General features: G+C 42.8%; 1 protein-coding gene across 5 annotated transcripts in view; it reads left to right on the top strand.

Annotated features, from left to right (window-relative positions):
* RGL1 (ral guanine nucleotide dissociation stimulator like 1) overlaps nt 1-14,021 on the top strand; it is a 157,270-nt gene that overhangs the window by 50,487 nt on the left and 92,762 nt on the right. The gene's annotated exons all lie outside the window — the stretch shown is intronic.

Consider the following 14,021-nt stretch of genomic DNA (forward strand, 5'->3'; position numbering starts at 1 on the left):
GCCCTGGTCCAAAGAGCTGAATTCCACGGCATAGTTATGTTATTAACTTTTAGCAGAGACTGGTTTTAACATTAAAGAACAACTCTGTATCTGCATTGCCTGAAAAAAGTTCTGTTGTGTTCAACTCTTAATCTTCTGGATGATATATAAAACTAGGATTTGATCAGTTGCGGTCATGGATCTCATAGTACTTTTTGCAGGTGTAAGGATTTTAGTCCAGGGTCTGATCCTGAAAATTACTGAGCACTCGCAATCATTTCACTAAGAGTGGTATCCCTCAGGATCAGGCCCCTGGACCTGGACACACACTAACTATAGTACCTACATTCTGCCTACCTGAGAACCCAGTCCAGCACCCTTTGAAGTCAATGGAAAAACTCCCATTAATTACAATGGAAGCAGAACTGGGCTATAATTCCACTGCTTTTTCAGTTGCATACACCTTTCATCTTCCCTTTCTGTCCTACACAGTTGTGCAGTGTTGCTGTGTGCTGTTACACAAGTGCAGTGTTTCATCCCAAAGACAGGTGGTGCCTTAGTGGTGGGTGAAACAAGGCCTGTATAGAAGGCCAAATACTGCAAGGTGCTGTGTGCTCTAAACTTCCATAAGGTCAGACCCTCCATTGGCATCAAATGCCATCACTCCATTAAAGCCAATGGAACTATGTCAGTACACTGCTTGAGGATCTGGCCCATATTTTTATCTATTTGTAAAGTTCCTTCAGAATGAAAGGCACAATACACATTCTAGATCAGTTTTATTTACCAGTTTTTGAAAAACATCTTTCCTCAATCCATATAAGGTCAATAATTTAAAGACTCTTAGGGCTACCTTGAGATTTAAATCAAATAGATTTCTTGTCAAGTATCATGGCATAAAGCAACATGCGAGACAGCAGTACTGAAAACACAGTCTAGAAAGATAAGCAAACTTTGCCCTGCATACAGATAGTGTTCAGAATTTCCCTTTTCCCTATTTCCAAGAAGTACACAGAGTTCTAAGCAGAACAGATTATTTCAAATCTGCTTCCTTTGATGAGTGGCAGATTTCCCATCTCTGCCTCCTGTTTATAGCAGGGTTAGGGGGAAAATATCTGAATGTATTTTGAGCTCCTGTTAATTGCACAGATGGTAGTTTTGCCACAGGTCAAAAACATTTGGAGTGAGATTGTGTCCCACAGATGTAGTCACCACAGTTGAAGCACTCTTCAGATTGGAGTCCCGACTGTTCAGTAGTGTCCATGTATGGGGCGCTCAGACCTGTAATCAGTGCACAGGTGTCCATGGTACAGAGACCACCACCACAACTGGCAGGAGATGGTATACTACTTTGATTATAGGGAGAGGTCAAGGACTGAAGCATCATGGAAAATGAGCTATTCTTTTATTGCGGGATAGAACTGGTCCCTCCAGGTCAGGATTGAGGTATATTTGTGGGCAGGGAGGCCGCATGTTAGAAAGTCTGCAGCTGTTCTGTTCGTAAATGGATAAAATCAGTCTCCTGGGCTGTCAGGCTGGCACCTTTTCTGAGCAATAATCCTGCACAATTATTTTAAAATCAGAACAGTCCCACAGCCTGTTTGTTCCCTGTAAGCACTTCAGAACTTAAAATATTTTAAGTCCTTTATGTGGATGGAGCCTGAGCCTGCTCTTGCTGTTGACTTCAGTGGGAACATTACTGGTCCCCTGATCAATAAACAGCCCTTATGCTGGAGCACTGGTAATTAATGTGCACTCCATCAGCAATTCTGCCATGAAAAGCAGAACTGTTTTTTACAAGTGTCATGAGTTTTGTTTTGCTTTACTTTGAAATCTGGAGCTGATGTGGTTTTCTTACTCTACGTGTTTAACTTTTTCAATGGTTTGTATAAAATGAATTACTTCCAAAAACCCACTGGGTTTCCCAGTGTTGGAGTTCTTTCTTTCTAATGAGTGAGTCCTACATGTGTGGGTTGCTGATTCAGGGCCAAACTGAAGACAATGGGAGAGTAATGCATACATATCCAGCAACAGGATGTGGGCTTTAGTCTGGAAAATAAAGGAACTCTTTATGATTAAATGATTTTTCCTTTAAAAAAAGTCAAGCTGGAGAGTGTCTAGGCTCCCTGGTACTACCAGTGCAAATCCTGTAAAGGTCTACTCAGCCCTTCATCCTCCTAAGAAAGAGAAATTGGGTTCCTTGTAGTTTATTGCAGTGGGGTAGGTATCTTTCCTTTGTGACTTTAAAAACTGAAGGCCTGTCTACTGTGCATGGATATTAAATATCTTGTGGCATTTTTCATCAGAGTAGTAGTTTGACCCAGTGACCCCAAAGTAGCTGCTTTTCAGTGGTGCTGTGTGTATAAAGTGCTTTGTAATCCTTTTAGATGACAGGCACTAGGTAAAAATGTACATTATTGTTTACCATGTTGAAGAGAGCGCTGCAGAATTCATTCTGAAAATGTCAGTGAATTAGAAATCTGCTTGTTTATTTCAATTATATCAGAATTTTACGCTTAAAAAAGTACCATTGAGTATTGACAGGCTTGAAATCTTGGACAAATTCATCTCTATTGTAATGACACAAAAGACAACAGAGTGAGACTGTGTATGAATCTAGTCCATTCTGTCTGTTTTAGCCTTTCATATTTAAACTTCTTTTTTTAAACAAAATTCCCCACCCTAAGAGAGCATCCAAAGACACCCATCCCACTGGACCCATTACAACTGAGCGGTCTGCAAAAAGGTCAGTCATAGGGTATCAGTTAAGCATCTTAACACTTTGCATCCCTATAACTCTAACTAATTTGTGGTGTTTCAAATTTTTGTGATAATAATAATAATAATAACAAAAAAGATTCCTTGGCTGAGGCCATGTGAGCAAAGGTCTGCCAAGAGTCAAATGCTTATAGCAGTAATAAACCTTTGTGAAAACAGGAGTCTGGTATATAAACAGCCAACCACTCAGCTTTTGTTTTAGCAGAAGGCTGTGTTTAAGAAGGTATCCTTCACCAGAGGCAATGTTATGAAAGCTAGCTGTAACATGATAAACCCCCATAAGATCATCAGTTTGATTCACTGGATTTAGTTTTAAGTGGTTTAAAAACCTGTTGTTGTTAATTATTTCTGTTACCATAATGCCAAGGAACCCTAGTCATGGACCAGGATCCTGTAGTGCTAGACGCTATAGAAACACCTGCTCCTGCCCCAAAGAGCTTTCAGTCTATATATAAGACAACAGTTGGATACAGACAGATGGGAGGACTACAAGGAAACAATGAGACCATATTGGTCCACATGATATGCAGTACTCTCTGCATACCAGCAGCTTAACTGTTTTATGGATGTTTATGGGTAGCTCCTCCCAGGCATGAGGGGCAGCATGGGAAAGCACGAAGATGCTTGTTTGAAAATGTAACAATTGGGCTGTGGAGGCTGGTGTCATGGGCCAATGGGAGGTGGGAGTCAACCTCTCAATAGTCAATGAGAGATGATGGGTGGAGTGGGGACGGGCTTCAAAGTAAAGACAAGTAGCTATGTTTGATGCAATAGAGGAGGGTGTGCCAATGGATGGAGGTAGAGAGAGAGGAGATATATTCAAAGTGACAGTCTAGAAAAATGATCTTTGCAGTAGCATTCTAAATGGGTCTGAATGGGGTCTGAATGGGGTAAGATTACATTTGTCAACACCGGAGAAAAGGATGCTGCAGTAACCGAGATGCAATATGATGAGAGCCTGGATGAGAGTTTCATCTGTGTTCTGGATAGGAAAGCTTATATCTTAAAGATGTTATACAGAAAGAATCTGCAAAATTTACACTTAGCCTGGAAGTCAAGATGTGGAGAGGCAGAGAGAAGTCCAAGCTGAAAATGGCACTCAGGTTACAGGCCTGCATGTCAGGCAGTATGGTGATATTGTTCACAGAGATTGAAAAAGGAGGTAGCAGGGTGGACTTGGAGGGGAGAGGAGATTAAGAACACTGTTTTAGACATGTTGAGTTTAAGCTGATTCCTAGAGATCCGCATGATTTTAGTTTGGGCAGAAGGAGGCGCCCTGGAGTAGAAAGGTAGATCTGAAAGCTGTGAGCATAGAGATGGTAGTTGAGTTTGTGTTTGCAGAGGAGATTACCCAGAGATGAGGTTTGGAGAGCGGGTGAGGAGGATTGGCTGATGGAGGGATTAAAGGTAGGAGGACAGAGTCAAGAAGAAGAGTATGGTTGGTGGTGTTGGAGGCAGCTGAGAGGTCAAGGAGGTTCTGGATGGAGTACTGGTTCTGAGCTTTGGCTAAGAAGAGGTCATTGGAGACTTTGACGAGAGTGGTTTTAGTGGAGTGCAAGGGGTGGAAGCCAGATTGGAGAGGGCCTAGGGTGGAAGTGGACGAGAGGAACGCCAGACAGCAACTGTAAACAACACATTCAATGAGCTTAGAGAGGCAAGTGGAGTCAAGGGTGGGTTTTTTGTGATAGCAGAGACTAAAGCATGCTTGTATTGCCAGCTGAATAGAGCCAGACAGGAGTGAGACGTTAAGGGGAAGAGTAAGGGAGAGGACAAGAGTGGTGTGAAGAAGACCAGGAGGTGGGATAGGGTTTCTAGGGCAAGTAGAGGTGTTAGAGGAGGAGAGCAGATGAGAAGCTTTTGTGTCTGTGATGGGGAGAAGAAGGAGAGAGAGTTGTGGGGAAGGAAAAGCAAGCCGCAGGGAGGAGGAAGCTCCCATTGTATTTTGTCAGTTTTCTTTTCCGAGAAAGAAGTGGAGGCTGGAGACAGGGAGGGTTTGAGGAGTGAGTGAAAGGTGGTGAAAAGGTGACTGGGATTGCGGGTGTGTGATCCAGTTAAGTTGGAGAAGTAGAGTTACTTACCTAGGAAGATGGCAGAACTGAAGGAGAAGAGAACAGAATTTTGTAGTGGAGGAAGTTGACCTGACACAGGATTTCCGCCAGAGTCATTCTGCAGCGTGAGAGCCGAAGCAAATGAAGTGGATATTGGGGGTGAGGCTGGGCTGGTGATTGGTAGGGCAGACTTTGCAATGGGAGAGAAGGGCAAAAGAGTCAAGAGTGGAGGAGAGTGAAGTGTGGAGAGAATCAACAGCCATATAAATGAAAGAAAGGGGAGGGAGGAGAAGTCTGAGAGCAAATGAGAAATCAGCAATGCTAATGGACTGAAAGTAAAGGCTGAGTGACCAGCATAGTGTGGGGGACTGATGGGCAGTGCTGAAAGGCACGAGGTAATGGCAGAGAAGGGGAAATCAGCAACAGACATAGGCACCGATTCCGTGGGTATTCTGGGGCTGGAGCATCCACGGGGAAAATTGTGGGTGCTGAGCACCCGCCGGCAGACTCCATCAGCTCCCCCCAGTGTTTCCCACTGGCCGGCAGGCCCCACAAATCAGCCCCTCTCTCCCCCTCCCTGTGCCTCTCACCCAGTGCAATCAGTTGTTTTGCAGCGTGCAAGGAGGGGGTGGAAGTGGGTGGGAAGAGGTGGGGTGGAGGTGGGGCTTTGGGGGAAAGGGTGGAGTGGGGGCAGGGCCTGAGGCAGAGTACCCCCTGGCACTTTGGAAAGTTGGTGCCTGTGGCACCAGAGACAAGAGACAGAGCTGTGCTTGGTGAAGACCAAGTCAAGTGATGGGCTCTTTTGGTAAGTGGGAGAACCGAGCCAGGGCTACAGGTTAAATGAAGACATGCAGGCCAGGAAATGTGCAGCTAAGGGGTCACGTGGGGCATTAACGTGGAGCTGAAGTTATCGAGGATGACTGTGGCAGACGAGAGAGCTAGAAACTGAAATCAGAGAGGAAGGCTGAAGATAGAAACTGTGTGAAGCTGACTTCCTGCACCTTACAAATGATAGCTAAGCTTTGAGAGACAACTTTCAAATAATAATTTCTCCATTTCTTGATGGGAGATACAGACTAGTGTACTGTAATAGCGGTTCTTACAAAGGATCTCAGATGTGCCTTAAGAAGACTGGGAACCTGCTAAATAAATAACTGACCAGTGAGATCAATTTCAGTAGCACATTCAGTCAGCTTTATGGCTTTGTTTACTTCCAAAGTGTGAGGTTTCAGAGATGTGACTATTTCTTTTTGCTTTGTTTTTCACCATAATTAAGCTTTTGTCCTGTGGGGTTTTTATGTTTTGGATCAACCTGTCTGGGGGTCTCTCTGATGTTGTTGAATTGCTCCTCTTTTAGATGCTAACATATAACTGAAATAAACATTAAACTGCAGTGGGAGGGTAGCTTAATACAGACCTGGCCGCTTGCAGTTTTGTGTTGGATCTGAAGGGCTGTGGAGTATTTGGTAAATATATTTTCTGAGAATCTCATATTTTTGTTTCAAAACTGGATTACAATTAATTGCTTCACACACAGAAAGCTGGATATAATGCCTTGCTTGGCTTCTAAGCACAGCTTCAGTCACATGCATTGCCAATGAGGTTATATTGGGTAAACAGAAAAACATCATTGGAACGTTAATCTAACTTTTTACTCCAGGTGTGGTTCCCTCTGTCTGGGTCCCTAGCCACATTTATAGCCTTGGGAGCAACCCTCCCATTGGGGTCTTGAAAAAGATCTTTGAAAATAAGTTATATTTTTAGACTGGATTTTTGTCTTTCCAGCCTCTGCCTGCCAGGGATAGATTAAGACTTAAATGGAACATAGAGCCACCAAAACTTCAGGAGCACCTAAACCTTCAAGTCACCTGTGGACAGACTTTATCGGAGCCCACTTTACCCTTTGACAGACTTTCTGCCAGTTTCAAGATGTCCTTTTATCTTAGGTCACTGAACTTCTTGTTAAGTGCAGCTTCCTAGCCCACTCAGCAGGCAAGGGCTTGGCATTTGTTTTGTCACTGGCTTACTGTTGCATCTGGGCCACTTCTGACTAAGGCAGCTCAGATTTCTGTGGTCTGTCCCCCCCCACTGCACAACTGAAGGCAGGAACTGGTGGGAGCAGTTCTTATGATGTGTTTGGCAAAAGCAGCAGAATAGTTCCCAGGGATCTGGCAGGCATTATCCCAGCAGACACCATGCTGGGTTATTGTCTATAGTGAGAGAGATGTTTCCCCTTCTGCCTTCTTTCCTATGGGACTGTCTTGGGGATGAGCAGGACACCACCCTCCTTGTTTGACTATATAAGGACATCTTGCACTAGCTGTCGCTATGCTCCCTGTGTTCTGGGGCGCACAAAGACTTCTTTCCTATTTCTTCCCTCCCCATGACCCCAAAGAACAAGCCATCAAAAAGCGAGAAAAGGAGGCCTTACCATAGAAGATGAACATCTTGTCACCATCCAGAATGATCACTTACTAAGCTTTTAAATTGTCATTGTGTAATTCTTGCATCAGAAGTGCCTGTAAAGGAGTAATTGTCATGTTAGAGATTTGACTGTCAGTCTGACTTGAGAGAATTGCTTGTGACATACTTCAAGCATATCTGTGATACACAAGAAAATAACAGAACCTTACACAATAATTGAACTCCACTGGTATCTTTCTCAGGAAATCTGCGGTGCTCACCTGCCTGCAGTATCATTCTCAGGAGGACAGTGGGTTCTCACTTAGTTGCAGTGTCTTTCTCAGGTGATCTGCAGTAATAATTGTGTTGCTGTTAACTAGCAGGGTAAAATTTAGTGATGTTATTTCTTTCAAGATCAGATAAACTGAAGAAATAACAAATTAGTTCATGCTGAAAGGAAATTACCATTTTTGTTCTGAATGTTATAAGATGTAGGTCACCATTAGGGTTAAAGGAGTGTTGGCAAGCAGTGTGGTTATGTGTCATTGGAAAGCCTCAGAGAAGCAACATATGAGCTGCATTGAGGCATTGTAAAGAGAGGAGACCTGGAGTAACCATTAGTTAACAGTTGGGTTTTTTTGGTGTTTTCATTTAAGGAACAGACTGCTGTACGGTGGATATGTTAGCCACGCTTGGTTTTAAATTTAGCCTTTGTAAAGTTAATTAAAAATATGTTCAGTGACAATCTAGAAATGCAGGCTTTCAACTTGTATTTTTCATTACTGCTTTAGAAATCTACTTGCCAAATAAATACTCTACTACAAAAGTATTCTAATAGTCTGAAATCAAGAGGGAAATGCAGGCAATGTGCATTACATCTGCTTGGGACCAGTTCTGAGCCCATTAGAGTCAGTCACAACACAGCCATTAACTTCGCTGGTGCAGGATTAGGCCTGTAGTGTCTATCCTTTAAAGGCTAACATGAGCTTTATGTGTTTATATAAAGCCCCTTTTGTAAACCTCAAAGCATATCACAGAAATAGATATAGAAGTCACTGATACATATAGAAATACATTTAGGGCCAAACTGTGAAGTCCTTATTCTGGTTTTACTTAGCCATTCTCAGGCAAAACTCATACTGAAAACCGGGAGCATTGCTTGAGTGAAGACTGAGCAAAATATTCAATAAGGACTTCTGGATTTGGGCCATGGAAATCAAGATACTACATATAGCAATCACTTTACTTCACATAGCTGCTGCTTAACGCAACACAGCACTGTACTATCAATAATTTAGGGACTGGAAGTGAAGTAAAAGAACATAGGAAAGAACAGAATTACCAGGAACATAAATGAGCATGATTTGTTGCAGAAGAGTCAACAAGACTTTTGTAAAGGATGATCATGGCTCACCAGTCTATTTGAATTCTTTGAGGGAGTCAACAGACATGTGAACAAGGGTGATCCAGTGGATATAGTGCAGTTGGACTTTCAGAAAGCCTTTGGCAAGGTCTCTCACCAAAGTAAGCAGTCATGGGGTAAGACGGAAGGTCCTCTCATGGATCAGTAACTGGAAAAACGTCGATTTTTATAGGTTTTTTTAATCAGAGAATTTTGGGTTTTTATCACAGAAAACTAGGATTCCTGCTCATAAATGATGTGGAAAAAGTGGTAAACAGTGAGGTGGCAAAGTTTGCAGATGATACAAAATTACTCAAGATAGTTAAGTCCAAAGCAGACTGCAAAGAGTTACAAAGGGATCTCACAAAACTGGGTGATTGGGCAACAAAATGGCAGATGAAATTCAGTGTTGATTAATGCACTTTGGAGATCATAATCCCAACTATCCATACAAAATGATAGGGTCTAAATTAGCTGTTACCTGTCAAAGAGGAGAACTTGGAGTCATTTGTGGTTAGTTCTCTGAAAACATCTGCTCAATATGGAGCAGCAGTCAAAAAAGCTAACAATGTTAGGATCTATTAGGAAAGGGATAAATGAGACCGAACATATCATAATGCCATTATATAAATCCATGGTACTCCAGACCTTGAATACTGTCTGCAGTTCTAGTCATCCCATCTCTAAAAAGATATATTAGAGTTGGAAAAGGTATGGAGAAGGGCAACAAAAATGATTAGGGGTGTGGAACAGCTTCCATAAGAGCAGAGATTAAAAAGACTGGGACTTCTTAGCTTGACTAAAGGGGGATATGATAAGAGGTCTGTAAAATCATGAATGGTGTGGAGAAAGTGAATAAGGAAGTTATCCCTTCACATAACACAAGAACCAGGGGTCACCTTATGAAGTTAATAGGAACAGGTTTAAAACAAAAAAAGGAAGTACGAGCACATTCAACCTGTGGAACTTGTTGCTAAGGGATGTTGTGAAGGCCAAAAGTATAACTGGGTTAAAAAAAGAATAAGGTCAGTTCATGGAGGATAGATCCACAATGGCTGTTAGTCAAGATGATCAGGGGTGCAACCCCATGCCCCTAGTCTCTCACTGTCAGAAGCTGGGTGTGGACAACGATGATTGCATATTCTGTTTATTCCATATGAAACACCTGGCATGGGTCAGTGTTGGAAGACAGGATATTGGGCTAGATGAACCATTAGTCTGACCCGGTATGGTTGTTCTTATGTTTTTATATCCAATTAAAATGATAGTGATCTGACATTTTTACAACACCTATCATCCAAATGCTTTTCGAAGCACTGCCACAAATATTGACTGGACAGACTAACTAGAAAATCTTATGGTGTGATGTGATATAAAGGTTTCATATGCATACATTTGGTTTGGGCACGTAATTTATGAGTGACATTGTTACCTGGGTGTTTGTGCTGGGTTACGTTTTGTTGGGGAGGAGGAAATATTTCTGGGGTAGCTTGGTTTTAAAAAAAAAAGGGGGGGGGGGAAGCTCTTTGAAGTTTCTGAGGGATTTGAAATGTTAGTGTAAATCCTGGGGGAGATGGATTAGTTGTGAAAGATGCAAGGTATTATTTATTTCATGGCTCTACAGTTTATCATAAGTATCTTCTCCACATATGTGACGTATGCAGTATAATTTCAGTATCCGACAATCCTAGTTATCTGAATCCACAGTGTGTCCCCAGTGTAGCTCTTAGTTAATTGCACTTCTCTTTATCCAAATGCCTGGTAATCCAAAACTCTTGGTTGTCCCCCAGGCCATTTGGATAAATGGGAGTGTACCATATATGGAAAGCAACAACTATTTAATAATGCACAACATGACAATGGTACATTTTAGGACAGGAAGTGAATTAACTGTAACCCTCAGGAAAAAGACCTGGGCTTCATTGTGGACAGTTCTATCAAAATATTTACTCACTGTGCAGCAATAGTCATGAAAACAAAGCAAATGTTAGGTTCTATAAAGGACTGGGGCGAGAAAACATAAAAATATAGTAATGCTATTAGATAAATTGTGTTTAGATCTTATCACACCATCTCAAAAAGATGTAACACAAACAGAAGAGTCCAGAGATGAGAAATGAAAACCGTTAGAGGCCTGGAGAGACTTTCAAATGAAAAGACTGAAATTATTAGGATTATTTAATTTAGGCCCTGACCTCATAAAGTCTTGTTAATTGAACTATAAGCACAGGCCTTTGCAGGATTGGGGCCTTACAGTAGAGATGAATAAGAGGGCATGAGAAAGGTATATTAAAATAATGAATGGTATCGGGAAGGTAAGTTGGCTGCTCTTGTTTTCCTAATATCGAGGGGATGTTCAATGGAATTGAAAAGTGATAATTTTTAAAATGGAAATACATTTTTATACTAGCCATCATTAACCTGGCGGACACATTGCTGGAAGACATAACTGTACAGCTTAGAAGGATTCAAGAAGAAATAGATATTTATGTGGATAATGAGAACAATCACAGTTACATTAGATAAGATTAGAAGAGAGAAACTTTCATGCTTCAGGGCATAAAACAACCACAAATTCCTGGGTCTAGGAAGACTCTTTCCCAATGGGCAGGTTATTCCACAAGTCTATTATGAGAATTCTTGTACCTTCCTCTGAAGCATCTGGTTCTGTCCATTGTCTGAGACAGTGTGGACAGTGATGTGTCAATTACTTTGTGCCTATGTTCATCAGTTTCTTCTTCCAGTTTGTCTGCGGTCAGAATTTAGTAGACAGATTACAGTTACTCACAGTAGAATTTGACAGGACACCATGGCTAATACCTCTAAACTCATGAAAAGAGCCATGAGAACTTTAGTAACCAGTAGATGTTAGGACAGAGGTGGGCAAACTATGGCCCACGGGCCACATCCAGACTGTCCTGCCCGGCCCCCGAGCTCCCGGCCAGGGAGGCTAGCCCCCGGCCCCTCCCCTGCTTCCCCCCCTCCCCTGCAGCCTCAGTGCAACGCCAGCGCTCTGGCCTGCACTCCTGCCAGGCAGTGGGGCTTTGCCGGGGGGGGGGGGGGGGAGTTGGATAAGGGGCAAAGGGTCCCAGGGGGCAGTCAGGGGACAGGGAGCAGGGGGGTTTGGATAGGCGTGGAAGTCCCGGGGGGGGGCCTGTCTGGGGGTGGGGGTGTGAATAGGGGTCGGGGCAGTCAGGGGACAGGGAGTGGGGGGGTTGGATGGGGTGCGGTCCTGGGGGTGCCTGTCTGGGAGTGGGGATGTGGATAGGGGTTGGAGCAGTCAGGGGACAGGGAGAAGGAGGGGTTGGATAGGGGGTGGAGGGTCCTGGGAGGGGGTGGTCAGGGGACAAGGAGCATTGGATGGGTCGGGAGTTCTGAGGGGGGCGGGAAGTGGGAGGGGCGGATAGGGGGTGGGGGCCAGGCTCTTTGGGGAGGCACAGCCTTCCCTACCCGACCCTCCATACAGTTTTGCAATGCCGATGTGGCTTTCGGGCCAAAAAGTTTGCCCACCCCTGTGTTAGGACCTTATTATAACATCATTTTTTATTTCCCTATGGGCCCTGTTTTTCAGAAGTGCTGAGCACCTGCAACCTCATTTCTAGTCAATGAGACCTGTAAGTACCCAGCTCCACTGAAATAGGTCCTGTATTATTTTCTTTCTGCAAAACAGGCTATATCTCATACTGTTCTGTGTAGGTTTGCATGTATCTAGGAGTCATGTGGCTTGCTCTTTGCTTTACTCTACCCAGCTACATAATAGCCCTTATTAAAAAAATTAAAAGGCAGCTAGAACTGAGCATAGCATTCTACATGTGGCCTCATCAGGCCCTTATGAAATGGAAGAATAATGTCCTTTGACTTGTGTTCAATACCCTTTATTTATACACTGCAGAATTGTTTGCTTTTTGTTACTGCTTCTAAGCATTGTGCCGAAAGATTTAATGTTCTGCCTACTTTAACCCCTCAGATCTTTCCCCTGATCTGTGTTCAGTAGTGCCCAACCTTTGAGGGTAATACTTTTAACAGATTTTCCTGCTAGCCTCTTACATTTCTCTACATTTAATTGCATAAGCCATCTGTTGCTCATTCTCCTAACTCATCAGAATGAGGCTGTCCTTTGATTTTGATGACCGCTTTTGCAAGTAAAGTGAAATTGGCAAATTTGGTAGTTCCCACCTGGGTGTGAAAATGTCTGCCATTTTGCATTGTAGCACTGACCTTTTGCTCCATCAAACAACTATGGCTAAGGCCTGATAGGCTTTTTTGGTCCTAATGTGATACTGATGTGCAAACTAAAGCCCTGATTTTGCAGTCAGCTCTGTAGGGGCAGAGTCTTGCCACTAGTAAGGTGTTCATTGCTGGCAGGAGGCACAAATGAGATTATAGCTGTCATTCCAAAATGCTTCCTCCTGCATCTTTACATCTCCTATCATTTAAAAAATAAAGTGACATAAGTATTACCAATGTTCATTAAGAATAAACTGTATATTTTATTCTCTTAAATACATTATATATTAATTACTTACTATGCAAATTTATGGAGAACATGAATACTCAAACTGTGTCATCTAAACTAAACACTCATCATGATCTAGGAGTCAAGAGGCCTAGAGTCCAACTACTATGGACTCACTGTGTTGCCTTGAACAAGCTATCTGACTTCTCCATGCTTTCGTTTCCTCATCTATGATAAGCTTACCCATCTTTGTAAACTACTTTGAGATCCTTGGATCCAAGTATTATATTTTATTATCATGGCATAGTGTACATGCCTCTGAGAAAGAAGTCTTATGCAGTTCATATGTTATAACAAGTAGTTCTGTACCGCGGCAAAATTTTCCTGATCCGCACTATGAAACTCTATTGTGTATACTAGTAGTACAGTGACTGTGTAGGTAAATACACTCCAAAGCTCACACACAGGCATAGTCTTGAATATTAGAACCTGTTTTGTTAAGGGGAAGGATTCTGGCAAAGGCGCTGAGATTGATCCCCCCACTCTTTCTAAAAACTGCCCTTTGACTTTCACACAGACCCCACTGGAGTTGAGCAAAAGGGCATAGTTTAACATACACAGGATAGTACTTTCCTGGAAGGGGGCTGCTGTGTCAGCATTTGGGATGCATTCAAGTGCTAGTATGGGATTTGTACCCTCAGCCTCATGGGCCAGAGCCAAGAATGCTACCCCCTGAACCATAAAGACAACAATAAGGTGTCGGCATTTCAAACACTTCCTCTGTGTGACGTTGTTATATTCCATGCTTTCATCCATTTTTTCTTTGCTCTGGGGAGCAGTTTAACGTCCAAGTATTGGTTTTTCCTTTCTTTCTCATATGCATATTACAGCTCTTCCATGGAGGTTCCATTCTTGTGCCTGTTCTTTTCTCCTCACCATTAGCTTAAAATATATA

Source organism: Caretta caretta, chromosome 8, assembly GCF_965140235.1.
Source record: "Caretta caretta isolate rCarCar2 chromosome 8, rCarCar1.hap1, whole genome shotgun sequence".
Lineage (NCBI taxonomy): Eukaryota > Metazoa > Chordata > Testudines > Cheloniidae > Caretta > Caretta caretta.